At 44.6% G+C, this 26,714-nt stretch overlaps 1 protein-coding gene across 1 annotated transcript in view; it reads right to left on the bottom strand.

Moving 5' to 3' along the window:
• AMMECR1 (AMMECR nuclear protein 1) overlaps positions 1 to 26,714 on the bottom strand; it is a 534,200-nt gene that overhangs the window by 29,397 nt on the left and 478,089 nt on the right. The gene's annotated exons all lie outside the window — the stretch shown is intronic.

Here is a 26,714-nt window from a genome sequence, read left to right as displayed (position 1 = left end):
TCTTTTGCCTCCTCCTCATGACCACCCTCTGGATCGTGGAAGAGCGCGCACCAGCTCATAAGACATTTCTAACCACTGCACAGCCTACTACCATGAAAGAACACTACCTGGTCTCTCTTTCACCTCAACTCCGAGAAAGACGTAAGGAGTTTTGGAACAACTCCTTCGTGCAGTTGCTGCACCAACACAACCTTGCCGCCAATGCCACGAACTGCTGGATCTGTGGGTTGTTACCCCACGCCACTGGACATTCTATCTCCTTCATTCCTTCACCTTTCTCCGTTCATGGTTCCTGCATTGCTTGGCTGATCCTCTTGCAAGAAAGCTACAGGGATAATGCCACTTCCAGCAGAACTATGGCACACTTATCATTGGGTCTGGCAGAACAAAACAGGAAGAACTGCTGCTCCCTTTTGCCCTCTGACATCCAACGACTCTATTTATATGGACATCCCTGCCAAAGAACGGATTGAGATGCAGGTGTTCAACAACCCAGCCAGACCCACCTTCTCCTACCTCCGGAAACAAACAGCTGCCACCCTGACTGTGGCTCTATCTGTCGTCAATGTCTCGGGCCTTGTATGCATCGAAGGCCTTCGGACACAGCTGGTAGGCTACAGCGCTTGCTGCATCACCAGAACTTTGGACTCCACTGTTCCACCCTCTTTAGTCACTTCTCCGAATATGTACTTTGTTTGTGGTACGAAAGCCTACACCTGGCTCCCCAAAGGCTGGGGGGTACCTGTTACATTGCCTTCATCCTTCCTCCGACCTATGTGGCTCCAGCAAACCATCACCGACAAAAGCGAGCAAAAGACATCGAGCAAGCCGACTCCACCGGAGCACAGTTCCTGGATGCACTGAAGGGACTTGTTCCACTCTGGGGTCTGATGGCGAACAGCTGTGCCATCTGACATTTGACCCAGGCAGTTGAAACGACAATGAACATTACAGCTGGCATCCTCACAAACAATACAGCAGAGCTTCAGGCAGTCCGCCTGGGGCTCTTCAGAACCGCCTTGTTCTAAATTTGGTTCTAGTGGATCGTGGAGGAGCATGCCGTATCATTGGGTCCAGCTGTTGCACCTACATACCGGACAATTCACCCTCAGTGTACAAAGCCATTGATCACCTCCACAGACTTTCCTCAGAAGTTCATCAGGAACAAGAAGAATGGTCGCTTGGGAGTTGGTTTTGGAGTACTGTAAAGGACTGAGGGTGGAGGTTGTTTATGATCATATTAATACAGATTGTCGCAATATGTGGATTCTGCCTGGGTGTTCAATGCTTGCCACTCCTGTGCTCACTTTGCGCTAACTGTATCTGCCCCAAGACTTTGGACTTTCAAGCCGAACGCATGAGATCTATGTATGAAGTTGAAGTTCCAGCTGTCTGGCTGCAAATGATCTAATGTGAGCTCATCAAGAAGTTACAGGAGCTTACAGGCTGTGTCCAGGCCGAAGTCAGTGTGCAGTGTGGGGATGGCAAGGGCCTGGCCTATCACCAGGCCTTGAGCACAGGCCCCCATGGGAGCCAGCCGCTAAAGCATCACCCACAGTATCAAGAGATGGTGCAAACTTAATCAGTTACTACACAGGTGCAACACTGGGTCTCTGTGAGCGCCTTGTGGTCCGAAAAAAAAGACTTATTTGAACCCCTAGAGCCCCAACCACAAGTGCCGGGGGTCAGGCATCCCCATCTTAGTTCTTAATTTGTAAAATTAGTGACAGGGCTCTACATGTTTCTTAGAAAGTCACAGTACCTTACAGCACCTACGGTACTTGCCAGAACTGCCAAACAACAGTACCAATGACAGCCACATACTGTTACAGGCCTATCAATGAGACAATTTGGACTACAGTAGGTGACCCAAAGCTGTAAGATTGTCCTGAGCACCCTAGTATTGTATTTTTTTTTAAATACTTTGCTCATATGCTTTTTCAAAAATAGGGCTGTCAGATATGGGCAGGTGTAGCAAAATAAGTGCCTGTGCCGAACAATGACACAAATTAAGCATTGCCCTACCCTGCCCCGTATAGGTTTTTTTTATTACTTTTGCTTCAAGAAACGGAGGCAGAGTCTCCTAATAGTGGGCCCAACATTTCTCGATGTTGCGGCTAGCCAAGCAGATCGGGGGACCGAAACGGCAGATGGGAGGGGAAAAAAGCCCTCTAAGCAAATAAGATCACGATTTCCAAAATTATGGTACCGCAGGACCAATCATTCAGATATCATTTTAACCCCTTCATGATAGCTACCGCATCACAAGCAGCCAGAGTGGCCCTGGTGATCGGGGAGGAGTAAAAGCCCCACTAAGTATATTTTCGTGGGGGCCAGACCACTTTCTAAATGCATGTAATGGCTACTTTTTAATCTGTGAAACACCAATACTTTCCTTCTCCATTCAACTATAAAATGGAGAGGCACATTTGATAATAGTTAAATAGTTTGGGAAAACCCAGCCTCACTGCTCCATCGGTAAGAATATTTATTAGATATTGTGTTCCTTGGTTTCCCAGAGGAAGCTTTCGATTAAACACTACAATTTACCAGCTATCCATTTGAGGAGCTGCAGTGTACATGTCTGCATCACACAATATCCTTGCAAGAAGTGTCACTGTAATTCCAGTTAATCTCCCCTGGAAAGTTAGCCTACTAATATAATAATAAGGAATTTTATAAAGCGCCTGGTTACGCCAAATCGGCGTGTCCCAGCGCTAGTTTAAGTGGGAGAGGCAGAGCCAGAAAACCTAGGACGACGATAGAGCATAACTATTAATGTGAGAACAGGTAAGTTTTGAGATCCTTCCTAAATTTAATCTCAGATTACTCCAACCGGAGGTTAAGAGGGAGTTTATTCCAACTCTGGGCCGCCAAAAGCCGGAAGAACCTACCACCCATCCTGGCCTTCTTAACCTTAGGGACTAACAGCAGGCCAGTCCCACTAGATCTAAGAGGCCGTGCAGGGGTATAGGAGGTAAGGAGACTCCGCAGGTACACAGGGCCAGTGCCCTGGATAATGCAATGGCACGTGCAGAGAGCCTTGAACAACCCTCTCTTCCTAACAGGAAGCCAATATAGGGTGCTCAAGGCTCTTTTGGAGGCAGCCCTCCTGGGTTGCATGAGGACCAGCCGTGCCGCCGCGTTCTGCAGCACCTGAAGTCTGTTTAAACATTTAGCAGTGGCGCCCAGATAAAGTGTATTGCCATAGTCTAAACGAGAAGTAACAAGTGCATGCACCAGCGTCTTCCTGGCCTAAATAGGGAGGAGATCCATGGTTTTCCGTAGGCCCTTAAGGGCTCCAAAACACGTCTCCACTACACATCTAGTGTGCGGTTCAAATGTAAGGTTAGAATCCAACCATACTCCCAGGTTCTTCGCCTGGGTGCACAGTATAGGAATGGAGCCCAGGCTTGAAGGCCACCACGCAGACGACTACACTGACGGACCACCTCCTACCACAAGCACCTCGGTTTTAGCTCCATTAAGTTTCAGGCAGTTATTTGCCATCCAGGAGGCAAGTTCCTGCATGCATGCCCTAAAATTGGAAGCTGCTGAATCCGGTGCCTGCGATAGGGAGATCACCAGCTGGGTATCGTCGGCGTATGACACGACCCTGATTCCAAAGTCCTCCACTATTTCCGCCAAAAGGGAAACGTAAAGATTAAATAGGGTGGGACTCAGGGCCGAGCCCTGTGGCACACCCTGTTCCAATTTAATGGCCTTGGAATAGTAGGCGCCCTGTCTGACCTGAAAACTGCGCTCCTCCATCACTGGAGTCAAGCTATCCAGGCTGAACAAAGGCTGATAGCCAGAAACCGGTCCTTGGATGCTTGTTTCCGGTCTAGGAAAGACATGGCTTGGTAGTTCGGGCTGAACTGTTCCCATGAGGCACAAGGTCAAGGCTGATTTGCATATAGCCAGTGTCTGACCTAGGGTGGTGTGGAGTGCAAAAGTGCAAAAAAACGATGGATTTAGGCCCAGATCTTTGTACTGGGGTGAATGTAAGACATTGTTCTGCATTCTGTCCATCAACTGTGTTTTTTGCAGCCATTTTAAAGCCGGACCTGAGACACCGCCCTTATTCAGACACTGCAGAAAGGTGTAGTGAGCCACAGTATCACTTGCCAGGATTGCAAATCTTTAGGAGTCTTGGCCAGTCGATCTGTATAGTTAATTGCTGCTGTCCTATTCAATGAGGATGCAATTTTGATACTCAAATGGTCTACGAGGCCCTCAGTCCTGGTCTACGGGTAATTTTTTCCAGCAGCTCTTTTTGTTTCTCAGCTGATGTTTATTTTAAAGGCCAAGGCAGAACCAAAAGAGCGGAGCTACAACAAGAGGGCAGGAATCAATCATAAGAGGTGTCTGAGAACATTACCAGCAGAGTTGGTATAAAGTGATCTTATGGGCCTGAAAGTTAATTTTCAGTCCCTGAATGGCTAGATTGTTCCTCATGAGCTCCGCCACGGGCTCCATACAAAGAGCAATGAGGAGCGGGGACAAACTTTTACTGTTCCCCACTGCACTGCTACGGCTCCGAGTTTCTTATTTACCCATACCATAATGTTAGCATAACCATTAAGTATCTAAGCCTTAAACATAGGGCCCAAACCTACCTTGTCAAAAACCCTTGTTGAAAATGGCCATCGCACTCTGCCAAACGCCTTCTCCGAGCCAAATGATAGCAATAAGGGAGTCTTGTGCGAGTTTCATTTTGTCTAGGCTTTGTAAAACCGGTTTAATATCTCCATATCCCTTCTTTGCTGTGAATGTTGGTGGATCTTGATTAGTGCCTGCTCCTGTGTACCAAGTCTCTGAGCAAGAAATCCAGTGAAACGTTTGGCACAAAAGGCATTTTAGTATACACATCTCAACTCATGAACAGTGCTGGATTATAATGTACCTGCCTCCACTGAGCTACAGGTACCACTCAATATTCAGCCATGACATCCCTGAAAACCACAAATCACGCTCAACTTTGTGTACCACACTGACACAGGAATGTCTATGAATTTCATAAGCCCAGGCAGGACATTTTTACCCAAAACACATTTTTGCTGAAAATATAGGAACATTTTCATTTATTTTGCTGCTTTTTTACGAAGTAGTTCTTAATTGTCCAATTTACTCTGTGCAGATTTGAGGCATAACTAGATATCTGTGATCTGTCACACTGCCAACACATATGCACCATAAAGATATTTTGGCTGAAGTGTTTTGTAGTCTGAACAATCTTTATGATTTCCACTTTTGTAAAAGTCTACCCTGCTCATATTTTCTCAGACTGATTTGACCATGGATCTTAATCTGGTTAAGAGTGGAAAGGTAAGAGTAATTATGAAAGCTACATACTATTTATTTTATTTTGAAAGTTTTGTATAGCGCGAAGAAGACACTTACTGGTATCGGAGCGCTTTACAGGGCAAATTATAGGTGACAGAAAAACACAAAATATAGGTTAGACTACTACAAAAGTAGTAGCTATTACACGCTAGCAAATATATACATGGTTGTATAAATAGTTCAAGTGAACTTTGCCAAGATAATCAATTTCACTCCTTTGCCCTTGCAGGATAGAATTCCTGAATAAATCTCACCCACAGGTAAACTACTCTTGGCGTCATTCCAATCCAGTTTTTTGTTTGAGCCCAACAAGGCCAAAACAGGTAAAAGGATCTTTGTATTTCTATTCACGGGGAAGTGACCAAACAGTTTGAACTGGATTGTTTCTATTGGTGCAGGCCCAGTTTGCAATGGCGCAATCTACAGATGATGTTATGGAATGCCCCAACAATAATTACAGGGGCGTTCAGATTCGATCATGCATATCCATCCGCCATTTTTTGCTGTCAATGAGTAACTTCAACCATCCTCTTAATCTTCTCTTGATGGTCTCAACAACAAACTTTTTCCATTGACCAAAATTATACATTAGGATGCTGTGATACTACGCTCTGCACTGAATTCTTAGCTTTCAATTCACATATGTGGAATACAAGAGCTAACCAAGATAACATACTACAACTTTCACATTGTTCTGTTGCATTAGCACAAGTAGTCACAAGGGTAAGAACAGACATAACTTGCCACATAAGGCACACCCCAGCCATGCATTTGTCAACCATGCATGCAAGCAATCAATCATGCCAGGCAAAAGGGTTGCATGTTTACCAATGGTAATATTTACTTGTAACAGTGTACTTAAAGCCAACATTTAATAATGTAACATTTACTCAATTTAATTCAGATAGCTAAATATACATGAGCTATCAGAAGATGATTGACAAAGTAGAGCTAATGGAGCTTGTCATTCTTACTATAAGGACTCTTGATAGGCTAGCTGCTTAAGTCCCAGTAACAAGGGCTGCATAATTGCCCCTTTTACTTTTAAGGTGTTTGGCAAGCTATTTAGTTTTGAACATTTTTTGTTTATGTTTTAGCCTAGGAGTGGAAGGCACATTTGAATTCCACTAATGTGGATCTGTTACTAATTAACAGCTACTTGCAGGAGGTGTTGTGGCAATTTCACGCAGAGCAACTTTAGGATTATTGGCTATTTAAACTAGTAACTGAAAGTAGTAATTTTCCTACTGGAAGTTCAGTCTTCAATAAACAGATGCCATCCAAACTAGAGCTTAATCATCGTTATGGGAGATGGACTATTGAGAATGTGTTAGATTACACATTGGTCAGATGAAATAGAAGTTGAGTAGCAGAGAACACCTAAGGAAGATGGTGCCCTATTAGCTTCTTAATCCGAGCACGGTTCCAGTCTTCATTCTTTTGTAGCATTGTTATTCCTATATTTCCCAGTTATGTAGAGTTCCTAAGACTATGACAGGACAACTGTTCAAACTGCCCGGTCCTCATCTTCCCACGCATTTTTCACTGCTCAACCCTGCCTTCATCAGCCACTCTTTCAGTTCAACTTTAGGTGCCCGTTTATAATTAATCACATTTCTTGCACAAAGGTTTCTTTGGCTACGAAGTTAGCTTTATTTCTTTTCAAATAAAACTAAAAGAAAGCATTAAAGAAAACACCTGCCACTGCCCACACTTGTGCATTAACAAGTCTTCAACAACATTGTAATTTCTCTATGCACTGGTACCAAAAACAAGCAGCAGTATTTTTACTTGAAGGCTTTGCTTCCGTAATTCACGCTTCTCATTTTAAGGTCTTAATTCATTCGATGCTTTACCTTCCACCATCTCTGCCTTCCTCTTCAGCTCACGATGACATACTGTCACTTGTCTGAACACCTGCTAACTTCTCATTCTTTTTTCACTCCGTGTCAATTTTGTTCTTCCTCTCGCTATCCGATACTGGAAAAAATGCATTTATATTGTTTGTCAACTCATGGCCAGTGGATGCTTCTGAATCTTGTGCTCTCCTCCTGACCATACAACTCCTGAGGAGACAGCTACTTAAGCTCCTACAAGATTCTTCAAACTTTCCTTCTCAAATACTGAGCTCTACATATACATGGCTGTAATGATTGTTACCATGCTTAAGGGCGGGAGCAAAATCGAGGCGCACTGACCTAGTAAATCAAATGTGCTCCTTTTCAATGAAAATCATAACTTTAGTTTTTAGCTTTGCAGATCAACACAACTAAGGATCCCTGGTAGTTAGCAGAAAGAGAAAATATTAAACGAGCCAAGGTGGTTCTAAGTATAGCCACTAAACAAACCTGCAGTTATATTGAAGTTTATAATTTTAAATAGGACTTCTGTATTAGTGTTGAATTAATGCCTAATGAAGCACAAAACCTTTTGTTAGCAATTGTATGTATTTAACTGAGGATATGTCTGTAGTCCAAATCTAGCTGTGAAAACGGAGCACAAGAGCAGGTCCTGGATTGCACATAGAGTGGAAGAGATTGGGAGGGAGAGAGAGTTTTGAGAGGGGGACCACATATTGGGATAAAGGTCTGTATGTGTCAAAGGCGGCACGGCTACAGGCAGCTCTTGGTGATGAATAAAGTGAATCTCAAAATAAACCATACACTAGTGAGGGGACGGCGCAAGCCTGAGGCTTCTTATTCCATACGGCCACATAGGTGAGCTTCCATCCCAGTAACACTGTTTCTTGAGATAACCTGAGGATCGGTGAAGCTCAACCCATCAGTCAGGTGTCTTACATGGCACCATTATTTCTTGGCATGAGAGATTGAGTCTGATATGGGATTATTTTCAAGACTATGATAAAGTTTCTTTCTTTCTAAATGCGGAACTATGTATTCTTTCTTCCATAACTAGCTAACAGCTTTGACAGGTAGAATGTTTGTTTTCATTTGCAGTACTCTAAATCATGTGTAACCGATGAGGGGTATTTACAAAGGGAATTGCTGTGCTCCAAGACCATGAAAGTGCACCTCCTAAAATATACCAAATAGTGAGTCTCCTTCTCCCCCCCCGCCTTATGAACTGTGTGCAGAATGTTCATTACTCATCTTGCGACAGCTGAATATTAATCGATAAGCACTGCCACTATGCTGTCTGCAATATCAGTTTGGTGCCACAGAAGAAAAATGTCGTAATTTAAATCGAAGCTTCTACTGTCAATTACAAACTTTCTACAGATCTCGCAATCAGATCTCAATCATTTAGCAATTATCATTTCATGAATTCTGAACCAACAGACTGTTTAACAAAGTATCAGGCAGGTCGAGCACAGCAGCTTTCAAGATGCACAGAAGGAAAATGCACCTGCTGAACAAGTGCTACGACAGCTTGGTAGAACAGCCCATGTCTTTAATGTGCAACACTCAAAAGGGTGCAGTTACGACGTTTTGACATCATTTTGTTGCCACAAGACTTACAAAAAGCAAAGTACATAAAATGTCAAGTTAACTACCAGAGAGTTTTGCAGTCTTATTTTCAAGTCCCACCTTCATCTGGGCTCACGTGATTCTGTATTTGCCAGGTCCGAAGGGTGCTTCATTTGATCTAGCATAAAATTGGGTAAACTCATTCCTCCACGGCCTCCACAGAAGATGTGAGTCTATCATTGGTCACTGACCCTCTAATCCAGCCAATACGCCAAAAAGGAGAGGGCTGCTAACCATTCACAATGGTGTTTTACTGTAACCTAGTTACAAAAAGGAGTAGTCTAATTCCAAAATACTTGACTTAATCAATACGGACGATCATAATAAGAAAAAATCTTATTTTTATATGTATGAATACCACAGATTTGGGAGTGGAAGGCAGATAATTTATAATAAAGTGTCCATCTGTGCAAGATGCTATTAAGAGGAAAAAAGAAGACAAAATGTAAATCTACTAAAACGTTGGTATCTCCAATGTAATCAAAGGCTAGAATGTATTTATTTATACCATTTTTAAAGCGCGCTGTTACCGGGCGGTGTCCTGGCGCTGAAATGATATGATTTCTCCCCTAAGCTGGTCGTTGATTTTTAAAGGTCAAAGAGCCAATTCTTAATGTTTTTCCTGAAAGTCATCAGGTTGGTACTTTGTTTCAAGACCGGGGGCAGTTTATTCCAGATGGTGGTAGCTCCGGATATAAAACTACGTCCTCCCCATCGTACTTTCCTGATACGATGAGTCTTGAGTAGCCCTTTATTTGCTGATCTCAACTGTCTACCTGGAGTGTACAGTTGGAAATGTTGTTGAAGAAAGGATGGACCTAGTCCATTCACTGCTTTGAACACCATACATAATGATTTAAACATTATACGTTTGCGTATCGGGAGCCAGTGCAATTTCCTCAATTCCTGTGCGACCGATGCAAACTTATACAGGCCAGTGATTAGTCGAACAGCTGCATTTTGCAACGTTTGTAGTTTATTGAGAATCCCTTGCTGGGCTTGCAGAAAAAGACTGTTGCAATAATCAAGGCGGGACAGCACAAGTGCTGTCACCACCGTTTTCCTGCTACTGTCTGATAAAAAAGGGACAATTTTCCTGATGGTTTTCATAATCCAATGGATGGAAGATGTTAAGGCATTGACTTGTGGCTTAAAGGATAGTTGACTGTCAATAACACCTAGGTTCTTTACTTTCGTTGCCGGAATGGGTGGGACTCCCATATCATGGGGCCACCATTTGGGGCTCCAGAAACTGACATCGGCGCCAAAAAGAAGCACCTCAGTTTGAGGAATTCAGCTTGAGGCAATTGCCAGCCATTCATGAGCTCACTGCTGTCATACAGTCCTGAAACCTAGCCGCTATTACTTCTCTCCCCGGGAGCAGAGATACCACAATTTGTGTATCATCTGCGTAAGATGTTAGTTCAAAACCAAATGACCGAATCACCGGGGCAAGGGAGGAAAAGTAAATATTAAATAATGTGGGGCTTAGGGAGGAGCCCTGAGGGACCCCCCGTGGGAGTTTGAAAGGTCTAGATTCAAATTCTCCCAAGGCCACCACCTGAACCCTGTCGGCTAGGAAGGATTTCAGCATACTCAAGGCTACCCCTTGAATTCCACAGCCTTCTAAACAGTCCGCCAATATACTATGGTGGACCATGTCGAAGGCCGCGGAAAGATCAAGGAGTACCAGAGCTGCCCGTCCTCCTGCATCCATCACCTTCCTAATCTCTTCCGTAGAATTGATAAGGGCAGTCTCAGTGGGATGGGAATGGGAATCCTTTAGAATATGGGAATCATAATAGATTATTTTGTAACATGACGGCTATTTTTCTAAAGCCAAGCTAGTTTTCCACAACCACTCAATAGCTATCATCTTGGTTGTGTATTCCCACTCACCTATTTGAGAAGGCAGGGTGACTTAAATGAACCATTAAGAGTCACTGCTGTGAAAATTTACTATCAAGCACTTTGCACTGTATTCTCCAGCACAGACTTTTCTTGAACAGTTTAAAAATGAATGTTAAACCTATAAGGCACTACACAGTAGAGCACCATCATTTGTACCTAAACATACGTAATAGGAGTTCTAGTGCTTGCGCTCTACCTCAGGAAATTAATAGGTACATGAAAGAAAGTTGGCTGCAGCTTCACTTTGCAGGCGCCATTATTGTAGAACTCTACCATATCAACTTCACAAAGAAAACTGTGTTGTCCTCTTTTAGAAAGCAATTAGAAACAAGCCTACTTATGTTCACTGTATCTTGCTACGTGCACCCTCATTTATACAAATACAAAAGAAACTATGTATCCAGCACCAAGGTACCATTGGTGATTGTACGCTGTATTGGGATTTCATAACATAACAATAATAATCAGCAATATATGTGACGCTGGCTACCAGGTTTTCACTTCAGCACATTTTGAAAGCACCTATTCATCCAGGCATCACTGTCTACACCTAAGTAGCAGCAGCAGAATTTGTGATCTCTCAAACCAGAACATTTCTAAGGTTCTCGGACCTCTATTCTCCAAGGAGCAGGACATTTATGTAATGGATTTAAAAAGACTGGGGCAGATACATATCTTAATTGCAAGAAATATGTATTCTAAGGAAAAGTGTCCAAGTCATGTAATATGGTGGAATCTCCAATTGATATTGCACTGCAGCATAGCAACCCATAAGTAGTACATAGTGCTCTTACACCTTTAATTTTAAAGAGGTGTTGATGTGTTACAAAGAAACCATCCATTTGTAACCCTTTTCCAAACTTCACCTGCTCCTTGTTTATCAATGAAAAAGGAATTGGGCAGATAAGTCTTTACTTCAATAACGTCCTTCATTTTTCTGAAGCAGATTTCATGAATAGCTTCTCACTATTAAAATTGATTTGGCACACCCTTTTTCAAATAAGAAAGGTCCTGTCTGAACCTCCAGTTTTCTGATGTCTTAATTCCATCATACAGGTGGCCTCAGAACTGGACTTAAACTGTTCTTTCTCTTATTACAAAACCTTCAGATGACCTTAAAAAATCTAACTTTCCTCATGTCTTCCTATTCAAGCTAAAATATTGGAAATGTTCAGCAGTTTCCACCTTTCTTCCTTTCCCCCCACTTAGGTGCTCTCCCACCAGCAGTCTGGCTTACAACCTGCACATGGTACGACAGTCTTCTGCTTGAAGATATTTGATACACTAGATAGATTCAGTGTCATAACCCTAGCAAAACACAGCACTGAGACCGCCCTCATCGCAGCAACAGACGATATCCGATCTCTACTGGACAATGGAGACACAGTCGCCCTCATCCTCCTCGATCTCTCTGCAGCCTTCGACACAGTCTGCCACAGCACCCTTTTACAACGCCTCAATCGGAATACAAGGAAAAGCACTTTAATGGATCACCTCGTTCCTCACCGGAAGAACCCAGAGAGTCCGCCTTCCACCATTCAAGTCCGAGGCCACTGAAGTCATCTGTGGCGTACCACAAGGATCCTCACTCAGTCCCACCCTCTTCAACGTATACATGAGCCCCCTCGCGGCCATCGCTCGCCAACACAATCTCAACATCATCTCCTACGCGGATGACTCAACTAATCCTTTCTCTCACCAATGACCCCAACACCGCCAAAACCAACCTACACGAAGGAATGAAAGAAGTTGCCGAATGGATGAAACACAGCCGTCTTAAACTGAACTCAGATAAAACAGAAGTCCTCATCTTAGGTACATCCCCCTCTGCATGGGACGACTCTTGGTGGCCGGAAGCCCTTGGAAAAGCACCCATCCCGACAGACCACGCACGGAACCTAGGCGTTATCCTGGACTCTTCACTCTCAATGAACAGACAAGTCAGCGCCGTATCCTCATCCTGCTTCAACATTCTTCGCATGCTCAAAAAAACATTTCGCTGGATCCCCACCGAAACCAGAAAAACAGTCACCCATGCTCTGGTCACGAGCCGACTGGACTACGGAAACACCCTCTACGCAGGTACTACCGCTAAAATCCAGAAGAAACTCCAACGAATTCAAAACGCCTCAGCCAGGATCATTTTAGACATCCCGCGTAACGAACACATCTCTGGCCACCTGAAAGACCTCCACTGGCTACCCGTCAATAAGAGGATCACTTTCCGACTGCTAACCCACGCACACAAATCACTCTACGACATCGGACCAGAATGCCTCAACTCACGACTGTCCTTCTACACCCCCTCCCGCCAACTACGTTCTTCCAGCCAAGCCCTCGCCATTGTACCCCGCATCAACAAGTCCACCATGGGAGGCAGATCCTTCTCATATCTGGCAGCTAAAACATGGAACTCACTCCCCACTTACCTTCGCCTTACCCAGAACCACCTAGCTTTCAGAAAGCAACTTAAAACGTGGATATTTGACAAGTAATCCTCCTCCCCCTCTAAGCGCCTTGAAACCCTCTGGGTATGTAGTGCGCTATATAAATTCTTTGACTTGACTTGACTTGACTTCATTTGACCGGTAAACTGCTTTTGACACCATCGATCATCCAACACGGACTCATGGGCTACTTTGGATTAGGATTGGATGGGTTGAACGCTTTCCATATAGATATGACTCAGATTGTTGATTTTCCTTCATGCCTTTAAAGCATGTTACTTACATGGTCCTTCGCAGATCCTCTCCAAGTCCCACTCTTTTTAAGCATATATGCCCAAATTGACCCACTAATAAGATTCTGTTTTTGGTATTTATTAGTCCTGTATGGTGAACTTCGCTTGCAGAATTAGCTGCACTCCATGGAGCACATATAGTTCCAAAAAACCCAGCTCCAAGGAGCGCAATTGTTTCCTTGCTCGCCAACGTTAAGCTGGAGCAAGGAAAATCCAATACTTGACCACTTCCCAGCGAGATTTCTCAACACAGGCAGGCCTGACCGCTCACGTTGAGAAACCATGCATTGGTGCTGAGGAAGCTACCGCTAGAATAGAAAATATACTCTAGCGGCAGACAGTCAAATCACTCATTTATGATCAGCAAACTCAGTTACTGCGATAGTGTTCCTTTTGACTCTACCACTATATAGTCTCTAGTACCACCATCATATCTCACTTTCACCATCAAGCTGGTGGGCTAACAACGCAGAAAAAAAGCTGTTCTGAAGTGGTTTAAATTCTTTTTGCAAGCAAGGAGAACAAAAGGAGTTGAGAACATAGCGACTTCAAAGCAAAGGGGAGATGGGGCGTGGCTTGCCATTGAACGAAGATGGCCACTGGCTGAAGGGGCTCCACAACTTGACCCTCCAAACCCTCTGTATCCAACACAAATCCATATGAAACCCACTGCAGGAGGTTGGAAGGGGTAGCAAAGGAGTGAGACCAGCCAAGGAGAAACTCAGCCGGTAGTGTGCAGACCGCCTGGGTGAGTTACTGGAGTGTGCCCTGTTTCCCCAAACGGAGCCCAGGCTTCAATTTCACAGGAGCTGTATGCTCCGAAACAGCGTCAGACGAGCGGAGGTGCGCGACGGCTGAGGAAGCGGGGAGGGCAACTGGACCGGAGACCCCAAGAGGGGCCCTCGTGAGCCACCCCATCCCTTGTAATCCAGACATCGAGCTGGTACTAGGGGGTACCCCCGGTCGCTGTGTATGGCCCGGCAGTAAGAGGCCAGCATCCTGAGAAGACTTCCGCCTAGCGGAAGGTAGGCCAAACCGTACAGCTGCGACAGGGAATAGATCACCCGATAGTGACTGGCAGCAAGCCCGACCAGAGGTGTGCTGTGGTCTGTGGTCGGTGAGGGGCTACACTGAGATCCAGGGAGCTGAGCCGTTGAAGCAGGCCGGCAATCACGGCTCTGTGGTAATTTCAGGCCAGGAGAGCCTCTCGCGCTGCTTCACATTAAGGGGCCGCAAACAAATCCAGGAATAAGTGACTGAGGGCAGACGGCCCAAAGATCGCAGGGATAGACTGAAGCGCAACCCCACCAACAGTGTGGCCTCAGCGTTCTTCCCCAACCAAATATATTTGCAGACAGCATGAGCTGCTACACAAGCCTCCGTTAAGCACACTCCAGATTAAGAGGAGTCTAAAGGGGCAACTGAGCTGGTGGCGACAGGCGGAGATGGATAGGTTGTTGAAGAACATAGGCAAGGAGGTGGGAAAAAGCAGGCAATGACAGTGATTGAAGAGATCTGTGAGGGTCATGGTCCTGAACTGAGGCACAGGCGGACATCCCGACAGGCCACAGGGATTACCTCAGTGACTCATGGCTGTTGGCAGCAGCTTTCCCTGTGTCCCATAAGACTCACATCATAAACTTAACGGAGGTTGCGCTCCAAGTTGACAGGCGGGGAAAATATGAAGCTAGTCACCAGACGAAACTGGACAAATTCACTTCCTGAAGGGCGCAGTGGGCCAAGAAAGTCCTCACGAGCATCCGCCCCTTAACTCGACATTGGCCATCAACGAGGGTGCTCCCTTTCTACACTATATCATTGCCACCATTCGAGGTTGGCAAACAGCTTTGGAAAACGGAATAGACACAGTCACGACAGAGGTCTAACTGATTAGAGCAGACTTGTGCAATATGGATGCAAGAGTACAAGTAGAAAACTCTAACAAAACTCTACTCTAGGATACCACAGTGCTTAAGGCGCAAATGAAGGAAATGCAAGCACTCAACTCCAACCTGGAAGCCAGACTTGAAGATCAAGGTGGTCTGTCGCAACGCAAAAACGTCCGAATTCATAGGATCCCAGAACAGGCAGAGTGACAGGCGCCTGCCTGATGTATTCGTTGAAGACCTTATCCACAAACATCTCCAACTAAAAAAGGTGCTCTCGATTCTTTTTTGTGGAGAGGGCCCATTGGGTGCTGGGTGGACGGCCCAAATCAGGGGCACTACCCAGGCCCATCATAGCACGTCTCTTTAATTATGGAGAGCGTGACGTGATACTCCAGAATGCCCACAGTGCCCCACCAGTCCTATTTGAAAATAAACAGATTACCCTCTTCCCAGACTTTACCCCAAAAACACAGAGGCTGAGACACAGTTTTATGGTGGTGAAGAAAAGACTTGGACATAAAAGAGTAAATTACTCTATGCTCCTCCCGGAATGTCTACGGGTGAAATCAGAAGGGATGTATTGGTTCTTTACAACACCTGAGCCAGCATGGGAATGGCTTGACAGCTGGAGGACAGTGAAAAGCTCTGGGGCTAAGGCCCACTGTGTTAGACAAAGGAGAACGATGGTGCCTGGAGACTAACAAACAGAAGACACTCACCCGGGGGAGGAAGCATTGAATGTCGGTGATTGACAGGTATAAAAACATTGGAAGGCTGGGGGGAGGGTTTCACATCCATTGAACGACTAGAACCATCGCATAAGATTCAATTCCGCCCCACAAGCCCTACTCCGTACCAAAAGACCTACTCGGCGCAGAGATTCAGGTTAATACCAAGGACAATAGGCCTTGAAATGGAGATACGCACCGCTCTGACTGTAGAAAACCCATCCTCTTTGCAGGAGGAATATGCTTAGATACGCAGGGACAGAGGAGGGGGGAGAGTGGGATGCATGGCTACGTTCCCTATGTTTGTTAAGTTGGGATGGTTCGACAGGCACTCTGCTGAGTTGGGGGATGGACTGATGGTGCACCGTCAGGCAGGGATGCAGGTTGGGGGCGAATCAGGGAAGGGAGGGGGGCTTTTCAGAATTTTGCAGCAGGTTTGCTGTGGATCTTTGCAGGTTTGAGACGAGCAGGGGACACCCATGACCAGGACCTAAACATAGCTGTTCACAGTCACATAATGCCAGAGACTCATGGGGATAAGGATCCGGAAGAGACACACAACAGGGTTAAAATAGCGAGGAAACCACTTGCCACATGACAGGACAATCTTCTGCTGAACTTAAATGACCAGGAATGTAAATGGGTTAGGAAATAAAATCCAACTGGGCATAATACTTCAATGTATCAAAAGACACTCCCCATATGTGGTATTACTGCAAGAAACCCACCTCATGGGAAACAGTTGTAACACTCTCAACCGATGGGGATACGGAATGAAAGTACATGCAGGGTACATGTCTGGGTCCAGGGGCACAGGGATTCTCCTGAAGAAACATTTCCCACTTATAATTGGAAAGACTTGGTCAGACCGGCGTGGGAGGTGTGCAGCACTCTCGGGGACTTGGGCAAGAGAGGTGATCAATATCCTATCAATATATGTCCGACCGACTTTGAAAGACTTGACCATGACAGACTTGGAGGCACTTATGCTAGAACTCCCATTGGGATGTCTTCACAGGAGGCGATTTTAGCATGACAGGATGCGAGTGCATGGAGCACTTTCCATCTAGGGCCCCAAACTCCACCCAATCATGACTGACTGGATTTCTCTCTGCACTGGGCCTGACCGATATCTGGAGGGCGCTAAACCCTAACATGCAAGAATATACTTTTTACTCAGGGGCACATGGGAGCTTCTGCAGAATTTCCCTTGCCTCACAGATCCTCTATTTCATGGACATGAAACACCTGGCAAGAAGGATTTCCGATCACTCCCCGCCCTGTGGGCGAGATATAAGGTGGGGAACCCACATAGATTGGGCAAGTTGCGATTAACGTCTGGTGTATTAAAGTGCCGGCAGTCAAGAAGGGCTATTGGTATCCTTATAGAATTGTATAGGCTCACAGCACCCTTAACGGTACCACATCTCCTGACAGTTTGAGGAAAGCAGGACACAAGGAAAGCGCCTGATAGATCAAAGGATGGGTACTGTAGTAGTGATTTACAAAGAAGGGAAGCCAAGGGACCAATGTACCTCATACCAACATATCTCCTTGCTCAACATGAAAGCAAAATGTTTTAGCAAAACTATTAGCCCTAAGACTTCTTCCAGTGCTTACCACCTTAGTCCATCCGGACCAATAGGGCTTTATGCCAGGTGGCAGCACAGCCCTAAACCTCAGGCACCTGAGTGCTGGGACGTTCCCACAGGATCCAGGAGGATGCCGTGGTTATCTTGCTAGATGCACGCATGGCTTTTGACACCACTGAGTGGTATTTTATGTTCGCTGTACTTAGGCGAATGGGCTTTGGAGCGTAATTTCTGTTGTGGATCAGTCTCATATACAAGCCCCCTAGCGCAGGTAGTGGTCAATGGGAGGACATTGTGTGTTTCATTTACGGCAGGTCACAAGGCAAGGTTGCTCCTTATCTCCCATACTATTCGCTTTGATGTGGCAATTTGGATCCGAAAAGATCCAATAATACACGGTCTTTCCTGTACGGAGGGCTGGGAAAACAAAACATCACTTTATGCAAATGATATCCTCCTATATGTTGCCTCTCCCCATTCTTCCATTACCAAAATACTAAACATCTTTGTTACTTTTAGCAGATACTCCGGGTACACAATTAATTGGTCGAAAACGGTGGATTTTGTTCGCTGTGGCCAGAGGCCCTCACTACTAACAGAGTGCGAGGCACAAATAGCGATGGAGGGATTTCGATATCTTGGCATCTATGTAACAGATCCAGCCCGTTTCCAGGCCCGAAGCCTACAAGGCCCCTTGATACGACTCCAGAAAGATGTCCAACACTGTGGGGCTCTCCCCCTGTCCCTTCTGGGTAGGGCAGCACTATTGATGATGGCACTGCTGTGATTTCTTTGCATTCTGCAAAATACGCCATTCCTGGTTCCTGATACATACTTTAACTCAATAGATAGTGCAGTCTGAACCCTCTTATGGGATGGGAGATCCCCACGGATTGCATACAACAAATTGACCGGCAGCTGTTATGAGGGAGGAATAGCATTGCCCCACATTCAAACTTGTTATAGGACGGCTCAATTGGCAACTATAAATCAATGGGTTCACCAACCACTCTCGGAACCAGCCTATTGCATGGATCGGCTGAATCTCCAGCCGAGGGGATACCTACTTACAGGCGATCTATACTGATCCAAGGCGTCTTATCGCTGGAGTGGCCCACTGCACTGACTGAATGTGTAGGGCACTCAACCCTGGATAAGTTGGGACGGAAGAACAGAATTACCAAGGCAACACCCCTATGCGATTCACAGCAACTTGGGTAAAAATGGATCGAGAAAAGGCTTTGGTGAGTGGGACTTGACCGAAAACTTGTGGGTGGGAGACCTACATACAGGGGTGGATATTATACCATTTGAACATTTACAAAAAACTAAGGGTGGGGGGGGGGGGGGGCTAGTGACATACCCGAATCAGCACCACTAGAATGCAGGCTTCAGACTGGTCCAGCTTAAAATTGTCCACAGAGCCTACATCTCCTATGACACATTGATAAAAATGGGTAGAAAGGCTGACGCACTGTCACAGAGAATGTGATGAGGAGTCATTTAACATTCTGCGGGCATGCCAAAGAATGCAAAACTACTGGAATGCTATAGTGTCCTGCATTTCCAGGATAGTGGGAGAGGCGCTAGCCCTCTCTCCCAAATGGTGTATATTAAATGTTTGGGAGGACTCCAATCTGGGACGAGTGCAAAAAAAACGTTGTTTCCTTAGGCCTAATGGTAGCGAAACGTAACAGCGCGCCTGTGGGGGTCGGGAGCCCTGCCGACCCTAAGGGACCGGAAGAGGGATATGGACTGGTGTATGGTGGCAGAAAAATCAGTTTATGTGAGCAGAGGTTGCCCAAGGAAATGGAGGAAAATATGGGACAAATGGAATGATTATAGAGGAAATCCATGCAAGGCCCCCAAAGAAAAGGCAATTCAGCCCATAACTAACCCAGATGCAACTTAATGTGGCAACAGATAAAATGAAGACAAATTAGTTTTGTAACAGCTTCTGGTGGGAGGTGGTGTACTTACCGGATTCTGTAATGATCAATTGTTGTGTGTTAAACTAACTGTAATGCTATGCCTATCTTTCTGCTTGGTCTTAATAAAAAGATGAATGTAAAACAAATAGGCATAGGGGACAGACTTAGTCAGCTCTTAATTCAAAGGGAGGTCAAATAAGGCAAAATCGTTTGCCCCTGCAGTTCATAATACTAAAGTTAAACCTAACCAGGATAAGACCCATGAAGCACTGACATTCATCATTTGGGGCAACAATCCTTTCTGTTAACTATGAATTTCGGAGAGAAGCCCCTGTTCCCACTATCTACAACCAGGAGTAGCTGAAAGTCCAAACATGCTTCATACTGAAATCTGTCCTCATAATATGGGTTGTCTGCATTGAAAGTATTTTCCGCATTGATCTTGTTTATCATGGGTTGTCTGCATTGAAAGTCATTTTCATATTGATCTTGTTCATCATGAATGGTGAAAACAACCTTTGGTAAACACAGGATGGCTGGCTGCAACAAACTGCATTAATAGTTTGCTCAGATAGGATTATTGTAATGAAATTAATGTATTCTTAATATTCTTAATGTTCACATGGTAATGTAATTAAGACTGATTTTAGTGAATCTCTCTCTGGTCATCTTAGGGCTCAGTCAAAAGGCCTAGGAGAAAGGGGTTACAGCAGTAATGAGCCAGAACCTTTGGCACAAGGATCAACAGAATAGTACAAGAAGGGCTTTAATCAGTGTGAATAAAATGGTAATTCAAACTCTCCCTCGTGGTATCAGACGCCAATATTAGAGTAGTCATGCCATTAGCATCCTGGACCATTAAGGAAATCCAACAAATGCTATTGTTTTATATGCTATGTATATTCGACCATGAAGTATTTTGAGTCCAATTTTTTTTAAATTTGGTTATGACCTCAACCAGCCCAACAGGATTTCTTGACATTATATTTTCTTGGACTACCTTATAGTCAGTATGAATTGCTAGCTCCAGGAAGACAAGTTTACCTTGATAACTTCAGTCCAATGTTATTTGGGGAAAGTGCATCTTTCCTAAGAAGTGTCGCGGATGCTTACTATTGTAACTTCAGTCCAGGAATTGCCCCTCCACACCCCAAAAAAAGGGTTGAAAATGTTTTATTTGGCAGACCATAGGTATTGAGCACCTGGGAGACGTGTGGAGAGACGCCCCTCCCGCTCCCTTTCAATGAAGTAAAACAAGAATATGCCCTTGCTCTCTCCCAGAGATTTCCATACATGAGACTTATGCATGTCGTACAAGGTCACATACGAGGTACGAACCTCCCAGATTATTCCCTGCTAGAAGACAGACTATTAATAGACCCTATTACAGACAAAGGGACGTACACAATATACCGGAAAATAATGAATAATGCACCTGACCTACTAACCTTCCTTAGAAGAGCCTGGATGGATGAGCTAGGCATTATTGATGACGAAGACTGGTTAGAGGCCCTGCAGAGTCCCAGAAAGACAGCGATCTGCGCATGATCCTACACTGCTCATACATCCCCAGTACACTACTACACAAATGGGGGAATACTCAGATGGCACTATGTGCAGGAAGCTGCCAGCAGGAGGGTTCCTTCTTCCACATATTATGGGAATGTCCAGCAATCAATTCATTGTGGTGAGGGGTGACAGCTGTGATGTCAAGGGTGTTGGGGACAGAAGTGACGATGGATGCCAGGTGGCTCCTACTGATCAAGGGTGAGGGAGGCTGGCCTCGGCACAGTGGGCTATGGCTGGCAATGGCTGAAGGGGATGCAAAGTGCAAGATAGCGAGAAGCTGGGTGGTGTCCCTTCCCCCGTCGCTAACAGAATGGAAGTCTGACCTAGACTGGTGACAACGAGCAGAGGAAGTGGTATACAAAAGCAGATGGGGGGCTTAAAAGTGGGAAAAGGTATGGTCTCCGTGGCAGAGCTACAGAGGAATATAGGAAAGAGTAGAGCCTACAAACACAAGATAATCCATGCCTCAGACCACAAGAAAACAAGTCAGACTTGATCCAGTTCACATGCAAGATAAGTATATTTTGCTTGTTCGTAAAATGACTAATTGTACGATCTCGTCATGTTCTATCATTGTTGTCAGACTCAACCTAGTGATGTACATGTAAGCATTATGCGCCTGGTGAGGTCTAATGAGCTGGCTTAATAAAAAAATTATTAGAAAAGAAAAATTTAAATTTGTGTTGATGAGAAGTGCTGCTCTGAGGTTCCCACTCATGGCATAAAAAAAAAGTTTTACTGCATGTTATCGGACTTGGGAGTACTCCACTGGATTCGAACTTAATATCCAGGAGATAACAGTATCCTAAAGTGGACGCACAAAATCCCTACCCCACAGGTCTGGGCTATACACTAAACCTTATCTAGTGTGATGCCTGCATATTTTGGCCCCAACAGTACAATTATTTTCAGATGCATAACGTTTTAACCACATGAATGCTAAAGGTAATTCTCCAGGATGCTGACTTTTCTTGATTCCCATTGTTCATGACGAGCTGAGCTCGTCATGAGTGTATGGAGGTGTACATCATGACGAGCTGAGCTCGTCATGAGCGTCCAAGGAGTTAAGACATATTTAAGAAATCTTTAATTTTGCACAGACCTAGCACATGCATGTAATTTGCCCACACTGAAGCGAAATGTTAAGCCATCCCTGGGACAATATGCAAAGTTTAAACGTATAGGTGAAATGGAAGAGTCTTGGCTGACTCAATTTCCAGTGATAATAAAACAAAAATGCCTTAACTGTAAAGTAATGACGGCTGGCTCAAAAGTCATAACAAATTCCCAGTGGAATGCAGTGGTAGAGTGGTCTGCAATCCCCATACCTCTGCTAAGGCAGCAAGCAGATACCACGTTAGATTCTCAAAAAGCTAGACTGGGAATGATTTAAGACATTCAAAACCTCACATTCTTCATAAAAAATCTGAATACAAGCAACCTTTTCCAAAATATTTGCCAGTCTTGTCAATCTAGCAAGTATGGATAATGATTGCCCAAGATCTTTGAAAAGGGTGTTTGTGAAGCACGACACTATGAAGGTTAAATGTTAATTACAGGCCTATTGGGGCAAGAATCTCATGTTGATCCCAGGAAACTGAAGCTGTGAGAGGGTCTTCATATTTACATGTGTGGCTTTTGAGACATAAGATCCTGATAGTCTAGTACACGCATATTAAGAACTTTTGTTTTATTTAGTCATTGAATGTAGAGGTTTATATGGGCGCATATGAAAAAGCAGCAAAACTATGATTACAATAAAAACATTTTGCAGCATGATCGGTTCGATTTTCAATCCTATGCGGAATTCCACAGTCCCCATTTAATATCGAAGGTAGCAGAGTGAAACAAGTGATATAAGCGAAGTGCAACCCACGAGTTTGAATTCAAAAGGCTAACTAAACCTTTCTTACTTTAGAGTTAAGCAAGACGAATTCCATTAAATTGTTTGATGAATCCTATCCCTTTGATCAATTAAAAGCTTAAGAAATGGGATATGGTGCAATATAGAAAAAAACATTTTTGAACAGTCTGCTCTATGAGTGGCTCTCACTTTTTCAATGTCTAATAGTATTTTGTAAATTTGAGGTCACAAGATCATGTAGAAGCCTTTCACATCTGTCAAACATTACTTAAGAGCACTATTGATGCTACTTACCTCAACCACTTCACAAAGATGGACTCCAATGTTTCCTATGGATCTGGTACAATACTCTGCATTTTAAGAGGCTACAACATAAGAGGCCAAGAACAGCACAACCTAAATAGTTGCATTTGTCTTTCCAGACAATTCCGTGCTCACAAAATTCTTTCCAATTAACATTCTCTTGACTAATCTACTCTGTTGAATGCCATATTTAACAAATTGTGATGGATTTTTCTGCTTGGAACCAGAATCAGCGAACACCCCCTCATGTTGTTCACCTCTTCACCCAGCATAAAGAGTGAGTTATAAAATCATACAGAGAAACTAGAGGTGTTATTTCACAATTGCTTGACCGTTGGCCAGCCCTGACTGCAGCTAGATATTCACACAGGAAGATATCTAAATAAGAAGACTTACTTACTGTACTAGCTTCATGATACAGCAAGTGCATTCTGCAGGGGAAGAGTTGAAGGCTTCGCCCTTAAGCCTGAAATCGAAATGATTTTACATGTAGAAGTAGATTTGCAGCTGAAAAAGTTTCTGGATTCACATGCTGTGCATTATTTCGCCATCTAGTAGATTGAGTCCTGAATTCTCGTTTGTATTAGTAGTCCATCTTTTTTGCTGTTGGGCATAGACTGTCCCACCATTTGGAGTCTAATCCAGCCTCTTCTCATGGAATACGCCCTCCCTAGAACCTCCCACACATGGTGGCGAACTTCAGGTTCCTTTTTTCTTGTAGAATTGCTAGCTCATCTTCCGGGGAGAAGTGTAGGTCACATGTGAATCCAGAAAATTCTTCGAGCTGCAGAACTACTTCTAGAGGTAAGGAATCCTTTTGTTTTTCAGTGTGAATCTTTTCTGGAATCACATGCTGTGCATTGATTTTGTAAACAAAACAGGTGATGGACCGAATGTGGATCAATGTCACACATTCATCCCAGTCAAAAGATCTGGGCCCAAATCCATCGTTTTTTTGCACTCCACACCACCCCGGGTTAGACAATGGCGATATGCAAATCAGCTCTGACCCTGTGCCCCATGGGAACAGTCCAGTCCGAACTACAAAAGCCATGTCCTTCCCAGAACGGAATCAAGCATCCGAGGACCGGACCGGACTCGAGGTAACACCTCATCAGCCCGGCTAGCTTGACTCCAGTGGTGTGGAGTGCCTGGGACCCACGTCTGAGCATCCCCAGCGCACTTATGGCGGTATTGCAAACAAAACAGGTGATGGACCGAATGTGGATCAATGTCACACATTCATCCCAGTCAAAAGATCTGGGTTCCAAATCCATCGTTTTTTTGCACTCCACACCACCCCGGGTTAGACAATGGCGATATGCAAATCAGCTCTGACCCTGTGCCCCATGGGAACAGTCCAGTCCGAACTACAAAAGCAGGGAACAGGGAAAAGTGGTGTGGAGTGCAAAAAAACGATGGATTTGGGCCCAGATCTTTTGACTGGGGCAATGTGTGACATTGATCCACATTCGGTCCATCACTTGTTGTTTTTGCAATTGCCGCCCTAAGTGCGCTGGGGATGCCCAGACGTGGGTCCCAGGCACTCCACACCACTTGGAGTCAAGCTAGCCGGGCTGATGAGAGGTGTTACCTCGAAACCGGTCCGGTCCTCGGATGCTTTATTCCGTTCTGGGAAGGACATGGCTTTTGTAGTTCGGACTGGACTGTTCCCATGGGGCAACAGGGTCAGAGCTGATTTGCATATCGCCATTGTCTAACCCAGGGTGGTGTGGAGTGCAAAAAAACGATGGATTTGGGCCCAGATCTTTTGACTGGGGGAATGTGTGACATTGATCCACATTCGGTCCATCACTTGTTGTTTTTGCAATTGCCGCCCTAAGTGCGCTGGGGATGCCCAGACGTGGGTCCCAGGCACTCCACACCACTTGGAGTCAAGCTAGCCGGGCTGATGAGAGGTGTTACCTCGAAACCGGTCCGGTCCTCGGATGCTTTATTCCGTTCTGGGAAGGACATGGCTTTTGTAGTTCGGACTGGACTGTTCCCATGGGGCAACAGGGTCAGAGCTGATTTGCATATCGCCATTGTCTAACCCAGGGTGGTGTGGAGTGCAAAAAAACGATGGATTTGGGCCCAGATCTTTTGACTGGGGGAATGTGTGACATTGATCCACATTCGGTCCATCACTTGTTTTTGCAAGTGCATTGATTTTGTAGCGGTTTGTTATATTTGTGGTGGTTGGGTTGGAAATGTGTTTGAGCTTGTAAATAAATGTTTTAATACTCTGTCTCACTTGAGCTTCCTTGTTCATTTGTATGTCTATGCTGTAGTGCTTATTTTTTAGTACAGACTTCTTTTCATTCATTTGTACCCCCATATGTGTCCGTTGCCCTCTTCACTGACTTTATACATGGCAAGGTCGTCCGGAGGCGGCAGTCCAAATGATAAGCCCTTCTTCTGGGGAGTTTATTTTTATGTCCTGCCTCGGAGTCTCAAGATATTCTGACCCATGTGATCCTTGGAACATACCCTGGATTTCAAGATCATCATCAAAAAAGTTTTCTTGCTGTTCTTCCTCTTCTTGTGGCTAGGGGGTCATTGATGGTTCCAGTTCTTCTGGCTCTTTGTCCAATATTGTTATTTCTGTCAATGTTTTTGGTGGAATTCTACATTCTTGAAGGGAGGGGTCAAAATCCACTCTTTTGTAATATCGCTGCCACATTCAGCTTTAAGATGTCTCTTCGGTGTCAAGAGTAGGAATTAATTTCCGGTTAGACAAAGGCTTATTTCATAGATGCGTCACCCTGACCGACTTCAATGTCTTAGTCTTTTCCGGTGCCTGACTGCCTGCAGTGTCTTTACTGTGAGAAACGAGGAGGTTATGATAGTGCTAATTTCTGATGGCACTTCAGGCAAAATTGAAGGGTGTTTTTGCCATCTCATATGGAACAAGGGGCCCCTTGTGCAGACATTCACTGGCCAACTTCCAATGTGTAGACACAATGATTTAAACACTTTTTTTTTTTAAATGGTACCTTGTTTGTGTTCTTTTTCGGTACTACTACTACTTCGAGAAATGTTCGAATACACTTTTTTGTAGATTGGACAAATCTTCTACCCAATGATGGAAAAAAAGAATCCGAAGATGGTGACCACACGTGGGAGCTTCTGGGGAGGCGTATGACGTCAGATAAGACTGAAGTGGACACCAAATGGTAGGACAGTTAACACCAAACCAAAAAAAAAAATGGGAAGGGCTATTAATACAAAGGAGAATCACAGACCCAACCACTAGATGATTGAATAATGCACAGCATGTGAATCCCTAAAAGATTCATGCTGCAAAACAGAGTAGTTTGGCTTCAATGTATGGCAAAAGTGATTGAATGAAC

The sequence above is a fragment of the Lissotriton vulgaris genome, chromosome 4_1 (genome assembly GCF_964263255.1).
Source record: "Lissotriton vulgaris chromosome 4_1, aLisVul1.2, whole genome shotgun sequence".
NCBI lineage: Eukaryota > Metazoa > Chordata > Amphibia > Caudata > Salamandridae > Lissotriton > Lissotriton vulgaris.
Note: the sequence above shows the minus strand (reverse complement) of the source record. Positions and strands in the feature narration are given on the sequence as shown.